The sequence below is a fragment of the Caretta caretta genome, chromosome 19, assembly GCF_965140235.1.
Source record: "Caretta caretta isolate rCarCar2 chromosome 19, rCarCar1.hap1, whole genome shotgun sequence".
Lineage (NCBI taxonomy): Eukaryota > Metazoa > Chordata > Testudines > Cheloniidae > Caretta > Caretta caretta.
The window spans coordinates 6,176,162-6,196,576 of NC_134224.1; the positions used below are offsets into that span (position 1 = coordinate 6,176,162).

The 20,415-nt window shown below is 57.1% G+C and overlaps 1 protein-coding gene across 10 annotated transcripts in view; it reads right to left on the reverse strand.

The window, feature by feature from the left end:
* ADGRB2 (adhesion G protein-coupled receptor B2) overlaps positions 1-19,385 on the reverse strand; it is a 101,352-nt gene extending 81,967 nt beyond the window's left edge. For 2 of the 10 annotated variants that reach the window (XM_048825684.2, XM_048825681.2), the window contains exon 1: positions 18,972-19,375. The gene's annotated coding sequence lies outside the window, so the exon portion shown is untranslated. Of the gene's footprint in view, positions 1-17,629; positions 17,995-18,355; positions 18,380-18,971 lie in introns of those variants that run through there. The other 8 variants (XM_048825687.2, XM_048825686.2, XM_048825679.2 and 5 more) reach the window with 7 other exon arrangements.
* Between the last annotated feature and the right edge of the window lie 1,030 nt (positions 19,386-20,415).

Below are 20,415 nucleotides of genomic sequence, written 5' to 3' on the forward strand. Positions count from 1 at the left end.
AAGGAGGCTGCAGCATTCGCCCATGCGTGACCTGAGACGCAGCCAGAGTAGTGGGGAGAACGCGAAAGGTGGGAGATTTGGGAGGGAGAGGATCTGTGTGGGGAGGTTGGGGCAAGGCTGGGTTGAAAGTCACACCGGTGCGAGGATGAAGGTTTGTTCTATTCATGCGAGCACAGCGCACCCAGAGCAGAGAACAGGGACCTTTTCCAGGGTCCGATCTCACAAGAGCCACCAGCGTGAGCCCGACGTTGCGAAAGATGCCAGCTCTCTGGCGGCACGACACACCTGCCGGTAATGTGCAGCTGGAGACACTCTGGCTGCTGCAAGGGGGTGAGGGCAGGAACAGGGAAGCTAGCGAGCTTGCTGCAGCATTGTGGTTGGCAGCGCCAAGGCCTCAAAGCTAGCCAGAGTCAAAGGAACTCTGGTGGGGCTGGAAATCGCTGCCAAGCCCGGGGCCTGGAGCAGAGGATGCTGGAGTCCCCAGCTCGCGGGTAGATGGGAAGGTGCTGGATCTGACTGGAGGTGGGAGGAATATGCCCCGGAAGGTTGACTGGTTTAGCGAAGCTTTGCAGAAGGATGCGAGGCTCGTGGCTTCACGGCAGAACTGGTGGGCAGGATGGGGAGCAAAAACAACACATGGTTTTGCAGAATCTGGGTAGCTGGGGACTCTTCCTGCAAGGTGCTGACCCCATCAGCGCCTGGTGATTTCAAAAGGAGAGGGGGCCACACAGCACCACACAGGATAGGGCTGGGGAGCTGCAAAAACACTAGCAGGGAAGTCCAGATCTGGGTCCCAAGAGATCCAAGCCCCCCTAGAAGAGAGGAAACAGACTTACTGGTTACATGACCCTAGGGAACGCATCTATCAAGGTCTCGCCAGCAGCAGCCGCATGAATCCCAGAGGAGTTCTGCTTTGGAGGCCCGGACTGCGCCTTTCCCCGCCCATCCTTTGAATTCGGAAAGCTCAGCAGCTCCCCCCAAGACAGGGTCCCTGCATGGGGAAAGAGGATCCTGGTCTCCATGGTACAATGCTTGGGGTCAGAGTGCTACCAAAGCTCTGGTAACTCACTTATGTCCGCAGACCTTCCTGCTGGGCAACAGCGTTACCACAGCTGGACACATGGGTAAACTGAGGCATGGACGGGCAACGTGACTCCCTCAAGGTCACAGACAAGCTCAGTGGCAAGAGAACTCAAGAACCCCTTTGATACATATGTCCGTGCACCCATCCAAACTCAACCCCAGCCCCCACCGTTTGAGACCTAAGCCCCAGGCAGCGACTGGAGGCTCACAGGCCTAAGTGAAATGAGCTAACGAGTGCGTGGCACAGAAATACTATTATGAATTATTTGCACTGCCGGAGCACGTCGCGGCGCTAGTCCCTGGCCAGGAGCATGCAGTGCTAAGCTTTGTACAAACACAGCACACAGACGGTCCCTGCCTCAAAGAGAACAGACCCCCGGAGTCCTGACACACGGCACACGGCTCTAACGACCCCATAGTAACTTCTAGGGAGAGTCACAGAAACCATGGGTCCTGACCCGCAGCCCGAGATGCCAGCCACGAGATTGCACCGTCTTCCAGAGAGCAACAGAACCCAGCCGGCCTGACACCCAGCCTCCTACCCACACTCCTGCGGAGCCAGGGGTTCAGCCGGGCAAGACAGAGCCCCCATCTGCCCCGGCGCACACTCTCGTCAGCCTCCACGCAGCTCCGACTCCAACTTCGCCGCTGCGCTTTCCACAGGAACAAAACCCTTTTGTTCGCCAGCGTCATCCTCGCACCAGCCAGGAATGGGGTAGAAGTCGGCGCCACCTCCTGGGACCAAATCAACTCCGTTCCCTCGCGTGCTCTCTGGAACCATTGCTGGGTGGGCAGATGCCAACCGGCCCTCGCCACCTCCTCCTCCCCACCCACCTGCCAGGCCTATTTCTTGGCCTCGCAGCCCGTTTGCCCAGGCCAGTCGTCTGCTAGCTCCTCCCTGCCAGCTGGACCCCGGGGGCAGTGCCCCTGGGGGGACAGGGACACAGTTGCAGTCAGTACCCCTTGCCGGGCCATTGGGATGAGAAAGACACCTCCCCCAGGGAGGAAACACTGGAATAAAAGCTCCACGAGCCGCATTGTAAGGGTCGGTCGCTGGTGCCAGCCATCCCAACGGAGGAGCGAACCCGTCCCAGGCTCCCCACCCTCGCCCAAGGGACCCCACTGAAGTGACCTCTGGTTCAGCCAGTGACTGGACCCCTGCGGGACGGGGCTTGTTCCGCAGCAGCCTTGGTGCCGGGATTGTAGCCGATCAATGGTGGCTGCGGGTCCCAGCGAGCGCACGGCTGAAGCCAGGACGTTCCGTCGTGTCTTGGGGCGCGTGCTGCAGCGTGACGAGGGCCCCGTGACCCCTGCCTTGTAACAGGAGGACGCTGCATCACACTACCCCTGCACTGCATCGTCCCCCTGGCTTCGCAAGGCCCTGCCGTGTAAGCGGCCGTGCCACGAGGCTGCTCCCCCACGCCACGCTGCCAGAGGAGACTCACCATGGCGTGATGCTGGCGCCCCGGGAGAGGAGAAGGCCACGCCACACGATGCCACGCCCATCACAGATCATGCCTTTGCCCCACCAGGCAATGGCCGGGCAGGCCCCTGGTGGCTGGGGTTTTAGGCGAGAGCAACTCAGGGATAGACAGATCCCAGGCAGAGCCTTGGAGCCTCCTGTCCCCGGTCGTGCCGTAGGCAGAGGGAACCTCAATGCGAGAGCTGACGAGGCAGTGATGTAGCCAGCTCCTCGTCCGACAGGCAGGCCGGTGCTCGGCCCCGCGAGCGTGGGGAAAAGTGCTCCCTCGGGAGCATGATTCTCCAGCTTCCCGGCTCTTCCTTTTCATTAGTTCCAGCAGAGCGAGCCCTGGACGTTTATTCTTCCTGACGGCTCCGTATTGGCACTGCCAGGGCCAATTCCCCAGGCTCCGCGCGAGGCCCAGGACTGGGCAGGGTCCCGGTGCAGGAGGCAGTGGGCCCCGCCCCCATCACCATGGGGGAGGGTGGGCAGAAGGGGGAGCCAGCCACGCTAGAACCGCTGGGAGGGCATTCACCAGGAGGGTCGCTTGAGAGCAGCAGCTGGAGATCTACCAAGCGCCCCTCCCCAGGGGACCATGTGCACAAGTCCTGGCACTGTGCACACGCAGCTGCCTGGAGTGGGCAGGGGGGTCAGCAGGGGGCGCTCTCCTCTTCAAGTTAGTGCTGATCCAATACTCCAGAAGAGCAGTAGGGGGCGCTGTGCAGATGGAGGCATCATCCATCCAGGAAACACGCCGAAGCTCTGGGTTCTGGTGTGGATGTTGGAGGCCCTGTGGCTCCTCACGGAGCAGCACAAATGACTGCCCCCAGGCTGCATGCAAGATGGGGGGCTGCAGGCAGAACCCACAGGAAGGGAGACAGGCCGGGAGGACACACAGAAGGAGGCAGGAGCAGATATTAACTGAGCCACTAACCCAAACCTGGCCCATGCCTGACCTCTGCAAGGAGAAGACTGCAGCCTGGCTCCTCCTCGATGCCACGTGGCCTGGCATACCCTGGCCAAGGGCATGGCACAGAACAAACCAGCCGGGAACAAATTCCTCTCCCACGTCTGGTGTCTCAGCTGGGAAAGCGGCACGAGACGCCTGCAGTGAGCCGGTGCCCCTCCTGCGCCAGCTGTGAGTCACTCTCCCGGCCCTCGCTGCCATCTGGCAGGACTAGAGACCGGCAGCAGGGCCTGGCTGACCGTGCCTTGGCCGCTGGGGCTGAGATCGGGACCGGGGGGAGATCACGCTGTCTGAGGCTCAGCCCAGACAAGGCAGAGATGGTCCAGGGAGGGAGGGGGCAGGTCGGGGGCGGGAGGAAGAAGTGAGGCATTCAGGCAGGAGGGCTCCACGCTGGATTTTATTTCTCTGGAGACCCACGGTGGGCACCTTATAAATGGAAAAATAACCCAGCTCTCGAGCAAGGGCCTCTTGCTGGCTAGCGTCTCTCCTCGTTCGGCGGTTGTCAGCCCAAGCCCACACGTGACACTTGGCAAAGCAGACCAGCTTCGACTGCAGGGATTGAGAGACTGAGCCCAGCACAAACAACAGCCTGGGGTCAAGTCCCCGCCTCCAGAGCCGGGATTCGAACCCAGGTCTCCCAAATCCCAGGGGAGAGGCCCAGGCACTGGGCGAAAGGTTTTCAGGCAGAGCCTCCTCCTTAGCTTTGCGAATCAAGCCTGGAAAGTTTTTGTGTGGCAGACTCAAAAGGGTTCATTTCCATGGTCCTGAAACGTTTGCTTTTTCGTTTCAGCCACACCAGCTGGGTGACAGTGACACGAGTCGGTGAAAGGATTCAGCCAAAACCAACGTGCATTTTGCAGCGCAAAAATAAAGAAATAAATAAAAGGTTTTGGCCCAAAAACCCTGTGCCCAGCTCTAGCGAGGAGCAGAGTGTAAGAGCCCACGCAGAACACACCACACCACACACAAAGCCGACTACCCTCACCCAACCACACATCCCCCCACACACTAGCCTAAGTACCCTTCTGCAACCTCCCCCCCATGCACACCCGTGGGCACGCACTCCTGTGTATACTCCAACACATACACCCAGTGCAACACAACGTGGACAGCCCGCTCTCTGTCTGCGGCCAACACGAGCCTGCAGGAAGCACTCTACCATTACTTTTGGAACATCGGTTCACAGCTGGGTTGGCCACAGTACTTTATTTAAAAGGCAGAATTTACTTTGACACCTTTTATGATTGGCAGCTCCCCCTGTTTTAGGAGGAGAAAGCTAATCCTTCCCAGCCCAGGCCAAATCAAAGCTCACAGAGTTCTCACTTGGAAGTACCAGTGAAGGAGAAGCCCATGGAGAGGCGCCAGCCTCATTTGCCAAATGCAAGCATCTACCCTCTGCACAAGGCATGCTGGGAACTTGAACCCACAGCCACTAATATGAGGGGCAGGAAGGGCCATGCCCCCAGGCTACCCATGACTAAGGGCTTGGTTTCCATGGGGAATCTTACTAGCATAGCTCTAATGCAATGAACTATTCTGGAATATCTCCCCATGCGGACGCTCTACGCCAAAATTATTACAGTACAGCATAATTATTATACAGTAGTTACTTGTAACCCACTGATGGTGATCTCCAAGGAGAGGGGAGGAAAAATCCTTTTGCATTTGATCTTGCTCTGCAGTTGCCAGCTCCTGCGATATCTGGCATGTTTCTTCAAGCCCCAGCTCCTGGAGCCCCGGGATCGCATCAGAATCTCAATTTGCATTTACGAAACAAAAGCAAACAAAAGTTTGAAATGTGTGTATTTCAAACTGAGTAATTCTTTGGGTACCTCCAGCCGACTGCACAAGCTGATGGGGAGATAGGTGGGCAGGAAGCTGGATTTAGATTGTCGACTCTTTGGGGCATTGTCCATACCATTTACTGTATGTCCGTATAGTGAGCTTTGAGGGACTGGCACGTCGCAGGGTCCCAGAGCCCGGGCAATGACACGCAATGACACAGCCCCGCAGCCTGAGCCCTGCGAGCCCCAAGTCGGCTGGCATGGGCCAGCTGCAGGTGTCTAGTTGCTGTGTAGCCATACCCCAAGCCAGCTGCGGCCTCTAGGCAATACTCCAATGTCAATAACAGCCAGTAGGAGGGGCCTCAGCAGGATTTGCACATTTTTGCCCACACATGCACACCCACCCCTGCATGCCTTCTCCCCGCCCCCCAACGTACTAAGGAGAGTACAATTGCAGAAGAGGAGACCTCACTTTTGTGGGTGAAAGCTGCCCCCGCAATTTAATTGGGTTGCAAAGTCCTGCGCTCGCATCTTCTGCCACCAAACAGAGGGTGCCAGTCGGGTGGCTGGAGCTGCGATCCCTTGCATCTGTAGTTCAACCCTCAAGATTCAACAGCCACCCCTCCTTCTCAAGCCACCCCCCCACTTTCCCTTAAGCCGCTACCTCTCCGGACCAGCCATGAGCAGCAGGCAAGGGAGCGGGAGCCCAGCCCGGCCTGGCTGTGAAAGCGTCTGCTTTGCAGCGATAATGGGAAGGTCACTCACAGGGCGGAATGTGGGGCACCGGAGACTCACTTTCTGTTTACAGGTGTAAAGAATCCATTGACCTGGGGCCCCCGGCAGGATGGCTGCCCATCCCCACTCCGTGGAGCGGCAGAGAGAAGCAAGTCAGACGGGGACACGCTATGCACTTTGCCGAGGCCTCCCCGGGCCTCAATACTGCATAGAAGCATTTCCGCACCCTGGCGGGGCACAAGATGCAGCCTCCTCCCCTGGCCCCAACGCCCTTTCCCACAATAATACAGCGTGAAGCAGCACAGAGCCACCCTCCGAAAGTACCCAACAGCCACACTCCTGACCCTGCCTTGATACAGCCGCTGTCAGCCACTAAGTGCCTTGCGCACTGTGCCGGCTGCCGTACGCGTCACCCATCACGGAAATGCAGCGACCTCTGGGGTGGGACGTGGCAGCTCTAACACCACACAGCAACGCTACCCAACCATTTAGGACAGGAAGGGAGAGGAAAATGGTATCTCTTTGAAACCACCCCGGCCATTTTGATGATTTAACTGGGAATTGGTCCTGCTTCGAGCAGGGGGTTGGACTAGATGACCTTCTGGGGTCCCTTCCAACCCTTATATTCTATGATTCTATGATTTTGACAACCAGGGTGTAGTTATCCAAACGGGCCATCATAGTTAACGCCCCCTGCTCCTGCCAAATGCATCCCTGGCTCTTTAAATCATCTCATCGTAACCTTGGTTTTCGGTCTCTCCCAAAACTACAGCGTGGTATCGCCGAACAATGGGCTGGGTCACCGGGGTCAGCGATAACTCAGAGGAGAGCGCCCCCTGCTGACTCACCCACTCCCCTCCCTGCAGCACAGCGCCCCCTTGCACAACACTGGGGCATGGTGCTTCAGACTGACTCAGAGGAGAGGGCAAACCCTTGCCAAGCCACTCAAGCCATCTTCGCTGCAGCTGGTTCTCCCTGGTCTAAATCCTCCGAGACTGCTCAGCGTGTAACATCGGAGGAAACTGCAGCTGGAGGCAGAACAGCAGCAAGTAAAGCACAGACAAAGGTCAAAGATCAGAGAGCCCCAGCAGGGCAGCTGGACATCACCCTGCCCAGGGAGACGATGCCCGATCCATACCCAGGGCCCTGGTAAGGAGCCTACAAGGCAGCAGGGGAAGCAGAGGATATCTGAAGCCCCAGGCTGCTCATTATTTCTGGGGTTTCCTTTGCAGCCCCACAGCATGTACACAGTGACACTGGAGGGGTCACCAGCAGGCGCCCGAGCCATGGAGGGCACAACTGGAAGGGGGCAGGGAGCAGCAGCCAGGGCTGGATAATACGTGGCTGGAAGGGGGAGGGCTTTAGCAGCCGATGCCGTGAACTGTAACGAGAGACTGTCCCGTCAGTGGGGACGACAGGCCGCTGGGGAAATCAGCTCCACAGTGGCCTGGAGATCTGGCCAAGAGCCTTGGCAGGAGGGATCCGTGCACTGTAGGGAGGGAGGCCTGTCCCTTTAAGGCGTCCAAAATGAAGGGACAGCTAAAAGGCCACCCAAACCCCTTCCCCAGAGGAAACCGACCGGCAATCAACTTAGATGCTGCATGAACATTCCCAGTCACTTCCAAACGCTCTACATGGGCCAGAATCAGGCCAGGCGTAAGTGGACACAAGTCTGCCAACCTCCAGGAGCCAGACCCCCCTTGCTGGTGTAAATCAGGGGTAGCACCAATCATTTCACTAAAAGAAAAGGAGTACTTGTGGCACCTTAGAGACTAACCAATTTATTTGAGCATAAGCTTTCGTGAGCTACAGCTCACTTCATCGGATGCATCCGATGTAGCTCACGAAAGCTTATGCTCAAATAAATTGGTTAGTCTCTAAGGTGCCACAAGTACTCCATTTCTTTTTGCGAATACAGACTAACACGGCTGTTACTCTGAAACCAATCATTTCACTGGCGTTACACTGATTGACCCTAGCTGAGGATCCTAATCAGGCCATATGGGTAAAGAGCGCCTGCCCATTTGAGACTCTCTCTCCAGACTGTGTGGCATGCCATCTATTAACCTGGCCCAGCCTACAGACTGACCAGAGCAGCAACGATCTGAAACTGCTGCCAACCTTCCTGACCTTCAACATCCCCATAGCATGAAAATTGATGCTCTCTCTGTCCCCCCCGATGGTGTGAAGCTGAGTGGCTCAGACGGCCACCAAACCTGGCTCCTTTCTGGAATCAGGAGGAATTCCCAAACACTGGTGGCTCCTCGCTGGCTGCCTCGCGATCGCAATTCATGTCAGATCTTTCATTCTGCTTCTGTCCCTCTCGTTTCCCATTGCGCTATAGAGCCAGTTTAGGGTTTGGGGGGGTTTAATTAAAAACCACATTTAAAAGCCAAGAAAGCGATTGTGTAAAACTGGCTTCCTGGGGTTCCTGCTTTTATCCTTGTGCTCTGGCAATTTCAGAGCAAATCCGTGGCACACGGCTTGCAGATCAAAAAGGTGATTTTTTTTTGTTGCTGTCGCAAACTCAGCCGGACGCCTGGATTCTTTCTACCGCCTAGGACGTCGCCACTGACAAAGGCTCGGCCATCAGAAGTCGGCTGCTCCTCCCTTGATGATGCGCAAAGCGAATGCCCAAAAACTGGGCTGGGAGCATTGCAGCACACACAGGAAGACCAGGTTGCCGGCCCAGAGTTTATTAATTATTTGTATTCGCAAAAGATCTAGACATTCCAGCCGGGATCAAGGCCCCACGGTGCTGAACACAGAATATCCAACCCAGATAAGAGGTGTGGGCTCCACACTGCTACCCCAGCCGCCTCTTTCAATCCTGGGTGCCAACAGTCGGTACTGAGGCACTGGGCCGGATTCACCAGCCGCACATTGCACTGAAGGTGCCGTGCAGGTCCAGCACTTCGGAAAGCCTGGCCATCGGCTTCAGGGCCTCCAGACAGCACCCGACTGCCACATGTCTGAAGCTCATGGGCCAGTGCAACCGGCAGCTAGCGCAGGACTTGATGGCACAGGGGAACATGTACGCTGGGGGGAAGGTTCTTGTTTGACATCAATGGGGCTGCCTGGGTGAAACGGATGGGCTGGATGTGGCCCCTTCGCCGTGGGGCAGTGTCCCTCCCGCGCCCAGCCTGCAGCCTCCGTTCTAGGGGGGCTACATGGCTGAGGTTTGACCCAATACAACCTATCAGCAGCCTCACCTTCCGTTCGCGGATCTGTCCCATGGAGATGGCAGGTCCCAGCAGGCAGTGCGCTGCGAGCCCGGCTGGCCAGAATCATGACAAACCATTAAAAGCCTCGCTTCTAATCCCCACCCTCCAGCTCTGCTACACGACCCCCGGCCTGTGTATCGTAAAGGACGGTGGTAAAGTGCCCATTAAAATCTTGTGCCCTTGTGCAGCACCCAGGATCTCGGCGGCTGCCCCTCTTTAAACCCGTTTCATAGAAACCAAGGCACCCAGGACAGTGATTTGCCCAAGATCATGCCGCAGCTCAGTGGCAGAGCCGAGCGCAGCCCCCAGGAGCCCTGACGTGCCGTCCCCTCCGCTAGACCATGAAAAGTTACTCGCCCAGACACAGGACATCCCACACAAAACGCAAGAGTCACCTCCACGCACACCAAGTCTCCCTTCGCCAGGGCACTGCACTCGGCGGCTGGGCAGGCTGCACACAGGGTGGGTGCAGAGAAGGGGCTGCCCGCCACGTTGCGACGGGAGAGGCAGCTGTCGCAGGGCTTGGCAAAGGGACCTACCCGTCAGCTGGTGCAGAATTTGAACCTCCCGGCCGTGGCCCAATGCAGCGCCCGCCTCTGGAGTCTGCAGGCACCACCGAGCGACCGGCTGCGTTCGTCTCAATGAGGCGTTCGCACCAGCCCGCCCCAGGTTCACCGCTGCAGGTCTAGGGCTCCACAAATCACAGCCCGGCAGGAGCTAAATACCCTCCCCCACTTCCAACCCCCTGCAAGCGCCAAGCATTGAGGGAGGAGCGGGAGGTTTGTCGGGGCATGGCTGGGCATGTCTCTCTCTCCCCTCAGCCCTGGACGCTAGGGGTGAAATTCAGCCCCACGCAGGGGGCAGCACCAGGGCTAGGCCCAAGGGACCTCGCCCTAGCAGGGCTTATGTGGGCCGTAAGAGGAGCATAGGCCTCATGCTGGCCCTGTGCCCGGGGTGAATCCTTTCCTCAGAGTCTGCGGCAAAGCCACCAAGGCCCCTGCATGCTAAGGCCTTGGTGAGATGAGAAGCGGTCTGGGCCCTCTCCAGAAACACAGCAAGGATCACGGCACATATGGCCGGCAGTGGCCACCGCCATCCACCTTGTCAGCACTCAGCTCGGAGGAGAACTGGGTGGGTCGCCTCGGGGCCAGCAATTCAGGAAGGGGCTCTCTGCCCCGGAGAGTCCCTGCGGCTGACCCCAGTGCCCCACTACCTTGCCGAGGGGCACTCGACGGCATGGAGCGGGACTTGTCATTGCCTTACATCGGTACTACAAATGCCTCAGAGCAGTGCTGGGAAGACGCCGTACAGCTGGAGGCATCGTCTTCTGGATGAGACACAAACCAGGAGTCCTGACTACTCCGGGACGTTAAAGCTACCACTGCATTCCCCCCAAGCATCAGCGTGCCCCGGCCAAACTCCTAATTCTAGCTGTCTACGTTGTCCTTGCCGAAGCTCTGCATCATGCATGCCCCCTTCCCTAAAATCCCGGAGGGAAACGCAACCTTCCAGGGGATGAATTAGGAGGCAAGATGCCAAACTGGAATCTCAGCAGCAAGGTAAAAAGATCAGGGCATGCTTCTGTTTACACACAAGTCTCTTGACTATCACACCTATATTGCACTTACATTGGTGTAAATCCAGAGTAACGCTACTGACATTGGCAGAGGTTCAGCAGCATAAACATAATCAGAATCTGGCCCCTGATCTTTTAATTGCATAGTATAATGATCTTCAGTGACCTAGTATCTTACCTCCCAATGGAAGCCAAAGCTCTTTTCAGACTAAGGAATTTCATCACCTGCTCCTGAAATGCAGCCATCTCTGGGGTGGAACGCAACAGCTGTTTTATAGCCACACTCGGATGCTAACTGGGGTTTTAGGGATAGAAAGAGTCTATCCACCTGAAACTGCCTGGTGGTTTTAGGGAGGCACAATGTAATTACCTAGGAGGGTGAAAACCCCAACAGTGGCAAAAAGTGCCAGGGGATCTTTAACGACCACAAGTAGTCAGGCTGACCCTATAAATCTCATCTTTAAACAAAAATAAACCACAATTCTAGCAGCGTCACGCAGGGCTGACTCAGACAGAAGAATGCATCATCAAAATATCTGTCATGCAGGTGCATTAACTCTCCAGAGATCTCCTTCCAGGAGGAGAGAAACCCAGCCCTTCTGAAACCAGTTAAAGTCTCTGGGGTTCATCTCTCTTGAGGGAAGGTGTTAAATACCTGCCTCACACATGATTATTCCCAGCTGCAGCACGGGAAGCACAGAAGACAGCTTCTTCCGGCTCAGCCTGCACAGAGGTTCCCCAACGCTTCCCAACAAGAGATGACGCCTTCGTTCCATGTAGGGGCAGTTGTGACTACAGAGGCCTCAGTCAGGATTCGTTATTCACAAGGTTTTTGGGGGAAAAAATATAAAACATCTATAGGAAACCCGAAGTTAACTCAGCAGCAATTAACCTTCAGCTTGCTGGGATTCCCCCAACCCTAGGGACTCGGATCAGGCTGCGCATGGAGCCTCTGGGTTCATTTCGATTTTTCTGGACTAAGGCCGCATTCAGCACTCTGGGTGCTTCTGACAGTCTTTGAAAAAACACAGGTACAAACAAACAGACCCATCAAAATCAAATCACGCCGATATAGAAAAGTTAATTAGCCCCCCACACCTCCAGGCTGCCCCACTGTCATTCCCCAGCACTCCTTATGGCACAAAGAGTTTGTCAAGGAGGAAGGTTCTGCAGTGTTTCCTGAAGACAGACAGATTTCCAATTCCCCCCGTCTCCTCCGGAGGTTCATTCCACGGCCGGATGCCCTGGAACGAGGACGTTTTGTGCCCAGCTTTCATGCCCTTCATCCCGTGCTATAAACATCTGCCCAAAGTGAAGACTAACAGAAATGCATCCAGGATGTTTTCCTTTAAAAAGGCCAGGGGGAACAATTTAAGGAGACCCCACCAATGTGAAAGTCTGGAAACTGTGTGTGTCTCCTCTTGTTACCAGTGACTCCAGAGAGAGGGGAGAAACTGGGTAGAGCAAATCTCTCTCCAGGTTGTTTACTTGTGCACCGGACAAGTCAGATTCACTGCACAGGCCCCACGTCTGCAAACACATACGTAACTTTACATGAGCGAGTTGCCGCAATGAGCTCAAGGACACAACTCGTGCTACAGGCCCGCATGTTGACACCCTTTGTCCGACCAAAGTCAATGGGACCATTTGAGTAAAACGCTACTTATGGTATCAGAAACTCCCCTATTTGCAGGATCGGGTCAGAGCCAGCTAGAAAGGGAGACCTGGATAACTAAAAAGGCCCATATAAACATCTCCACAGGGAGCAGAAAAACCCTTATAATAAAAATTAAGGATTTAAAAAAAAAAAAAATCGGGACAGACTGTACCCAACAGGTTGAGTCAGACACTGGGGTTTTTTTCTCTCCCAAACTGACTCATCTAAAAAAAATCCCAACACTTATTTCGACAGTGACCCTTGAAAGCAGACATTGTCCTGCAGCGACTGTGATCCAAACACCGTATAATTATTAATAATAATGATTTTATATTGCGGGAGTGCCTAGGACCGAGTCACGGACCAGGTCCCCTTTGCTAGGCGCAGAGCAAACGCAGAACGCAAAGATTGCCTCTGCCCCAAAGACCGACAGCCCCAAGGACTCAGCCGAGGCCTTTCCAAAGATTTCAGTGGGAGATGTATTGTATCTTATAGGCAGCAGAGGGGACCCTGAAAGTGAAAGGGACCTGCAACAAGAAGTGCGACTCCCTGGGTGCTTGGAAAGCACCTGGCACCCTCGTCCTGGCTGTCCAAAGGTAACAGGAGGAGAACAAAGCTGTTCCCTCTGGCCCATACATACCGGCCCTCCCTACAGGGCTGCGTTTCCAAACCCCCGATTTCCCCTCCCTCCAGCACAATTTTAAAAAACCCCTTGTCATGGAGTGTGGGGGAGTCCAGGCCCTGCACCCCTCTTCCTGGGATTCACTGAGACTCTCAGCCAGCCAGTAAAACAGAAGGTTTATTGGACAACAGGAACACAGTCCAAAACAGAGCTTTTGGGTACAACCAGGACCCCTCAGTCAAGTCCTTCTGGGGGAGCAGGGAGCTTAGACCCCAGCCCTGGGGTTCCCTGCGTTCCTCCACCCAGCCCGCAACTGAAAACTAAACCCCACCAGCAGGTTCCCTTCTGCAGCCTCTGTCCACATTCCTGGGCAGAGGTGTTACCTCCCCCTTCCCCTCCTGGCTCAGGTTACAGGCTCTCAGGTCTCCCATCCCCAGGGCATATTCCCAGGTCAACACTCCCCCCTCCCTGCTGCGTCACTTCGTCACACCCCTGCCCGATTGTGTGACGACCACAGACGGACCTAACTACTCTTTGCTGCTGGCATCAGACCAACAATCGGAAAGAGCCTCTGTATGATGTAATTACTGCTCCTGGCCCTGGTGAACCAAATCCATCTCTAGTGTGACTCCATTGAAACCACCGGCAAACCTGGCCCAGTGTCTCGAATTCTCATAGCCTGAAGCCATGCCCAGATCTGCAACATCCCTCCTGGGGAGAGTGCGTGTGCGTGCACATGGTAGGGAACAACACCTGCTGTGGGGGTTCCAGCAGGAACCGTAGGCTCTCCATGGTGCCTGGAGACAAGTGCTTGCTTCCCCTCTCTCTCTCTTTTTCATCCCTTCCTCTCTCACTCCCCCACTCCCTCTGGCTTCCCAGGCATGCTGCCACCACCCTTCCTGAGCAATGCATCCCGGCAGTGAAGCCAAGCGGTAATTAATGGCGCTGTTTTGCCAATCACTGGATCAGACTCGCTACCACTGGCAAGCACAGGGCCTTTTTATTTATTTTACTTAACGGCTGTTGGTAAAACTCCACTCCGAGTGCGAGGCCTGGAGCCGGAGCGACGAAATCCCCTCCAGGCTTAAGGACAACGCTCTGCCAGAGAACACTCCGTTCATCCCTGCCTCCCGCCCGGTGCAATTTACAGGTGGGGGGCAGGGGGTCCATCTAACCAATAGTCCGTAGCAGGAATACAGGCTAGCAGGAACTGTATAAAGTGGCTATTCTCTTTGCTCTGCAGGAGCCTGATAACCTCTCTCTTTCTGTGTCTCCAAAACACCCCTCCCTTGGTTATCTTCCCAGCCTTCTTCGTCACTACAGGAGCTCAGGCCAAGGCACTGAGGAATTGATCCAAAGCCCACAGAAGCTGATGGAAAGAGTCCCGTTGACTGTAGGCTCCGGAACAGCAGAACCTGCTCGCTGCATCAGTCATTCCCAAGCTACTTCGCTAGTCCTAACCCCAGCCATGCCTGGAGCTGACCAACACCCAAGCTGAGCTGCAGAAGAGAAAAGAGCCCACAGCACTCCTCGGATTGGATATTTTGTAGATGGCTCCGTGTTCCACATCCCAGTTTGGTCACAGCACTGGCCAAAAGCCCCTCTGATGAACTATTCGGTGGCCTGCATGAAACAAGCTACACCCAGCTGCTTGGTCAAGTTCTGACAGGACATCAAGAAAGCAGAAGGGGACAAAGGGACAAGATGGTAAGGCTCTGGCTCTGCCCATAGCCTGCTGAGTAACCGTGGGCAAGTCACTTTGTCGCTCTGTGCCTCAGTTTCCCCACCTGTAAAATGGGCGTAATGATGGGACTGACATCCTTTGTAAAGTGCTACTGATCCGAAGCACTCTGTAAGAGGTAGGTGTTATTACTATTAATAAGCTGACAGCTCAGATGCAGTCCTGTTCCCATTAGATGTCTGTCTGGCGGCTAATATGAAATGGGTTTGCTGGGCCTCAATCCACATTCCCCATGATGAGATGTCTGCATCAGAAAAAACACCACCACACAAGGCCAAGGGCCAAACGGGATCCGAAGGCTGCACCATCCTCCCACCCTGAATGGGGTCCCCCGCAGGGAGGAGTTGGGGAGGAAGGTCAGGGTTGCAGAAGCTCCTCACTACTTTTAGGAATTAACCCCTAAAACCATCAGTCGGGCAGAGGGGGAGAGACACCATCCAGGACTAACACCTCCCCCCCCCCCAGCTCCTCTCTGATCATTCTCATCACCCCAAAATCGCACCATCAAGGTCATGCCTCACCAGGGGCTCGAAACCCTCATTTTCTTTGCAGGTTTCTCCTGGGGCCAGATGCCAAGGCAATGGGCACGTGCCCACTGCATACACAGGTAGATGCTGAGAATAAGCCACACAAAACCCAACCACCTTGTCAGCCCCCGGCTCATGCCCAGCTCAGGGAAACGAGCACACGCATGCATCTTAGGACAACACCCCACTGGGCCGTGAGGGGAGACAAATCACAGAGCCAGAGGTCTGCTGCCGCCAGCCTCCAGTCAAACCCGCCCAAGCCAATCACAGCTGCCCTTCTGGGACAAGGGTAGGAAAGCCAGCCAGCTAAGTCCCTGGTGGCTCGGGTATCCCCACACAGCAGGGTTACGAACCACATTCATAATCCGGGCCACACGCTCCGTCGCATCGCACGGGCTTCTGTGAGCGTCACAGCGCTGGGCGTGGAAGCCATGCTCCATGCGACCACATTGGGAGATGCTGCCTGCCAGGCTGGATTCTGGCTGCGCTTCATGTCCACCCCACTCCTCCGGATCTCTGCACCCCCCATCCCCATCGATTCCGGATGCACAGATGGCGCATTTCTGCCAAGATGTTGCTACAGTCAAGGGGGGGAGGGTTGGTTTAAAATATTCACACACCCACCCCGAACCTTTCACCGATGGGGTTTCAGCCTCCCATGCCCTGCCACTGCTTAGCTGGGCTGCACGATCCACAGGGCAGAGCATAATTAATTCCACATCCCCTTATCGGTGCAGAGTGAAATGATCTACTAAGAAGCACCAGACAGGAGTCCGAAGATGTGAGTAACGATCTGCCTTTGCCTACGGCAGCGCTCCCCTTCGGGCAGAATTCCCCCTCCCCACCCCGCGTGGAGGGGACGTCCTCTCCAAGAGCAACAGCGAGGTGCACAAGTGTCCTTTCCCTGACTGCACAATTACACTGCATGTCCCAAGACATGTCAGTGACTCCAGTGAGCTCGCAGAGGGCTGGGAAGCACTGGCGCAGAGAGCATTCAAATCTGACCTAGAAAACCAAAGGGTCGCTCAGGCAAGACGTTAGTAAGCGTCCCTGCCGCAAAGCAAGCGGGAGCAGTGAGCTGTCAGGGTCCTTGCCCTCTGACCACAGGCATGGTTCGGGCTGGAAGGAATACAAGCATCTGACGCTGCAACAAGTTACTGTCTTTAAACCAAACCGTGATCGATCTGCGCACAGGTCCAACTGCTCTCTGCTCCCAGCCGCTCCTGGAAAGAGAACTCCCTCTCCGCTACCCATACCTGCCCCCCCTTTACACTGCTCACACAAATCCAACACACACATATGCACAGACACGCACACCGTGCATGCACGCGTGGCAATATGCCTGCATACACACCTGACAACATGCCCATGGTGCCCAGAGAAACGGATCCAGCCTTGCAGACCCAGTGCTCACAAACCCAGGAATGCACCCCCACAACACATGCACCAGCCAGATCTAGCCAGGCACTCGCACCCTCATGCTAGTGCAAAGGGACCCAAGCACACCTGCCACATCCAATAGAAAGGCCGTATGCCCATTCTACAATACACACACTCAGATACACCTACACCCTGGTGCTAGGACAGACCTGCAAAGCACACTTACACACTACAGCAGTGCAAACAGCCCCAGCAACGCACCTGCCTGCCAATGCCTACGCACCCAGTACCCTAAGTGCACGAGAGCAGAACCCACAAATCCAACCTACCGGCTTCAAAAGACACAGACCCCGCATGGCAAAGCCATTACCTGCCAACAGAGAAGGAGCTGCACGCGCTAATTCAGCCCTGGCTGGAATCGAGTGCATCTCAAGGAGCGTTTCAACCCCTACATCAGGGCTGACCTTGTCCCATCTTGTGCCAGGGCATTAAGAGCAATTCCAGCACACTTTCAGCCTCACTCCAACTCACGTCTACACACATGCAGTGGGACATGGGTGCCACACACCAAAGCACGCCGCACCAACGCACACCTTTCCCCCACCGCCCCCGCCGTACAAGCACGAGCATCCAGGGCACTCCCGATCCAAGCTGTGTCAAAACCCCGACCTCTCTTATTCTGGCTGACGTGCCACGGATTGTTCATCTGGATCGGGAGCCTTTACACCCACACACACCCACACCCCCACACCCCACACCCACACTCCCATGTGTCTTGCTTTCAAAACAGAAATGCGTCCGATTGATACGTGTAACGAGAGCCCTTCCAGATGGGCAAGTCTGGGCAGCAAGAAAAAAAATAAATACCCACGCAGAGCTGAGGGTGCCATCTCTCGGGGCGCCCCTAGCAGGAGCCAGAGAACCCTTTCCGCAAGAAAATTCGCCCAACGCCTTTTCACGGTAGGTTTTTTTTTTTTTTTTTTTTTTGGCTGTAGAGAATTGAGAGTCGATTTAACGGACAGAGCCTGGGAAGCTCAGGAGTCCCTCTCTCTTTCCCGTCTTCTTGAAAGTCGGCCCCCGATCGGAAACCTAAAACCCCCCACGTGCAAAGAGATGGTCAAGCATCCCCCCAGCTTCCTCGGAGGAGGAGGCCGGTGTGTCGCTTCCAGCCAACTCCACTCCTGTGGCCGCTCAATCCAATTCAAACTTCCCCACCTCACTAGGCAGCCATCGGCCCCCCGTGGAAAGGGGGGGAGGGGGGGAGGATACTGTCGCTGAGCCCCATAAGCAAGAATCCTGCCTGGTCTCCCGGCCCCACCGGCGTTTCCAACCTTCGCTGAAGGAAATCACAGCCCGGCCGAACACGCAGACTATGAAGATGCGTCCACAAAATGCCACCCCGGGGCAGGTCTCCGCGTGCTTCGCCACGCCGATTCCCCTCCCGCTGCGTTTGCACGAAGAGATCGATCCCCCGCCCCCCACAAGTCATTACAAATAAAAAGCAGTCTTGTGTTTTCGCATTGCATGAAACCCGGGGCGGGGGGCAGGGGAAGGGGAAGGCGGCTTGCTGCTGCAAAGCGGACGGGGAAGCAAAGACCTGAGCACGGATGCATCACTCCGGTCCGCGGGAAACGCAGCAGAGACAGCGAGGAAGAAGACCCGAGCCAGTTGCAAGCTTCGCCTTCCCAGACAAGCGGGGGGGGGGGGAGAGGGGGGGCACACCAGGGGAGCATTTATTACCCGCAGCCCCCTCCTCTAAACCGATCGGCCCGCCCTGCCACGAAGCAGAGCTGCGAACGGCCCCCGCTCAAGGGAGCCCACTGGCCACGCTGCAGTTTGGTGTTTGTAACCGGCACAGGACCCATCAACCCAACTCGGTCCAGGGCGCGGGGGGCTTTTGGAAGTAAACTCGGGGCGCCCGCTCTCTGCATCCCAGCGAGTCCTTCCACCCCCCTCCCCCCCCCCCCGCGCCCGGGGAAGAGCTGGAGGTGGAGAGGAGCCGGAGGGGGGGGGGTTTAATTCCGCAATAAATTACAGCAGCCTCTAATTGCCATCATTTTCCCAGTTGAGTAGTAGGCGTGATGGCGGACGCCCGCTGTCTGGGGGGGTGGGTTTTTTTTGGGGGGGGGGGAAGAGGCGCACAGTTTGGTGGCATGCCACCGAGCATTAACTCTTCGCCGCCCGCTGCCTCGCTTTCTGGGGGCCCCGCTCACCTGGTCTCTGCTAGCAGTAGTTTAAGCCCTTGCAAGACGAGGGGCCCGAGCCGCTGAAGTTTGCCATCCCTGAGAGCCAGCCTGTGCCTGCAAAACGGGGGCGGGGGGAGGGAAGGGGGGGAGGGAGAAGGTCCCTGTTTAGGAGGGCTCCGTCCGCTGCAGCTGCTCGCTCCGATCTTCACCCCCCCCGCAGTGTGAAATGAGGGGGGGCCCCCGCAATTAGCAAAAACAAAACAGCAAACCCTTTCTCCGGACAGGGGTCCCCCTTCTTCTCCGGACAGGGGGTCCCCCCCCCTCCTCGCCGCAACTACTGCCCGCGCGTCCCCGCCTCCCCGGGGGCTCCCCGCGGCAGGAGGCGGCGCCCGCAGCCGGCGCCCAGAGCCCGCCCGCGGCGGGGTTGCATCCTCAGGGGCGGGCAGGCTCCGGGTCCCGGCCCGGCTGCGCCCCTGGCCCCGGCTCCCTGCGGCAGGGCTGGGTCGGCGCGCGGGCACGGGCGGCCTCGGCAGCTCGCGCCGGGCCCGGGGCTGGGGAGCTTGCGCGGAGCAGAAGAAAAAAACCCGGGCGGGGGGGTGTGGGGGGGGCGAGTCCCGGGCTTTAAGGAGGCCCCGGGCAGCTCACGGCAGAGCCGCGGGGGGGGGGCCCGGGCGCAGGGGGGGGGCGAGGCTGGGCGCAGCGGGGAGATGCCTGCGCCTGGCTGGGGCCGCTTGGCTCGCTCCGCTCCTCCCCTTCTGCTCCCTGCCCGGCCGAGGGAGCAGCGGGATTTAAGGTGACCCTGGCATGTTGGCTGCAGGGGGGCGAGGGGGGAGGGGGGGTCCTTTCCCCATCCCTCCCCAGCCTGGTCCCTGACAGGTTCTGGCCCTAGCTGGGGGGGGGGGGGGGTCACGGGCGCCGCCGTGTTGCGGGAGCCGCGGGGGTGCGCCCAGGGGTGTGGGCATAGCCAGAGGTGCGCCGCGCACAGGTGGGCGGCGGTACCCGCGCAAAAGTGGGCACGGAGCTGCGCCTGAGGGGGGAGAGGTTTGTGGGGCACGGGTGTGTTGTGGAGGGGGGGGCACGGTGGTAGCGTGTGCACACCTCGGTGTGTCTAGGCATGAGCCTTTGCGTGGCCAGGTGTGTTGGTGAAGACGTGCTGGGGGGGACGGGGGGGGGTGTAAGTGTGTTGACTGCCCAGATCAACACAGGCAGGTTGTGTATGGGCACGGGGGGGGGGGCTGGAGCCTGTGTCGATACGCAAGTAGAGAGCACGCAGGACACACGTGCCCCTAGTGTATTTTTTTTTGAGGGGGGGGCTGTGGGGCACAGATGTGTTGACGTGAGCTGCGTACCCTTGAGCAGATGTGAAATGTGCAGCGTGGGTGTCCTGAGAGCTCAGACGGGCACACCGGTGTTGTATCACGGGTGTAGGCATGCACGGGTGACATGTGTGCCCAGATTGGGTGTGTCCATG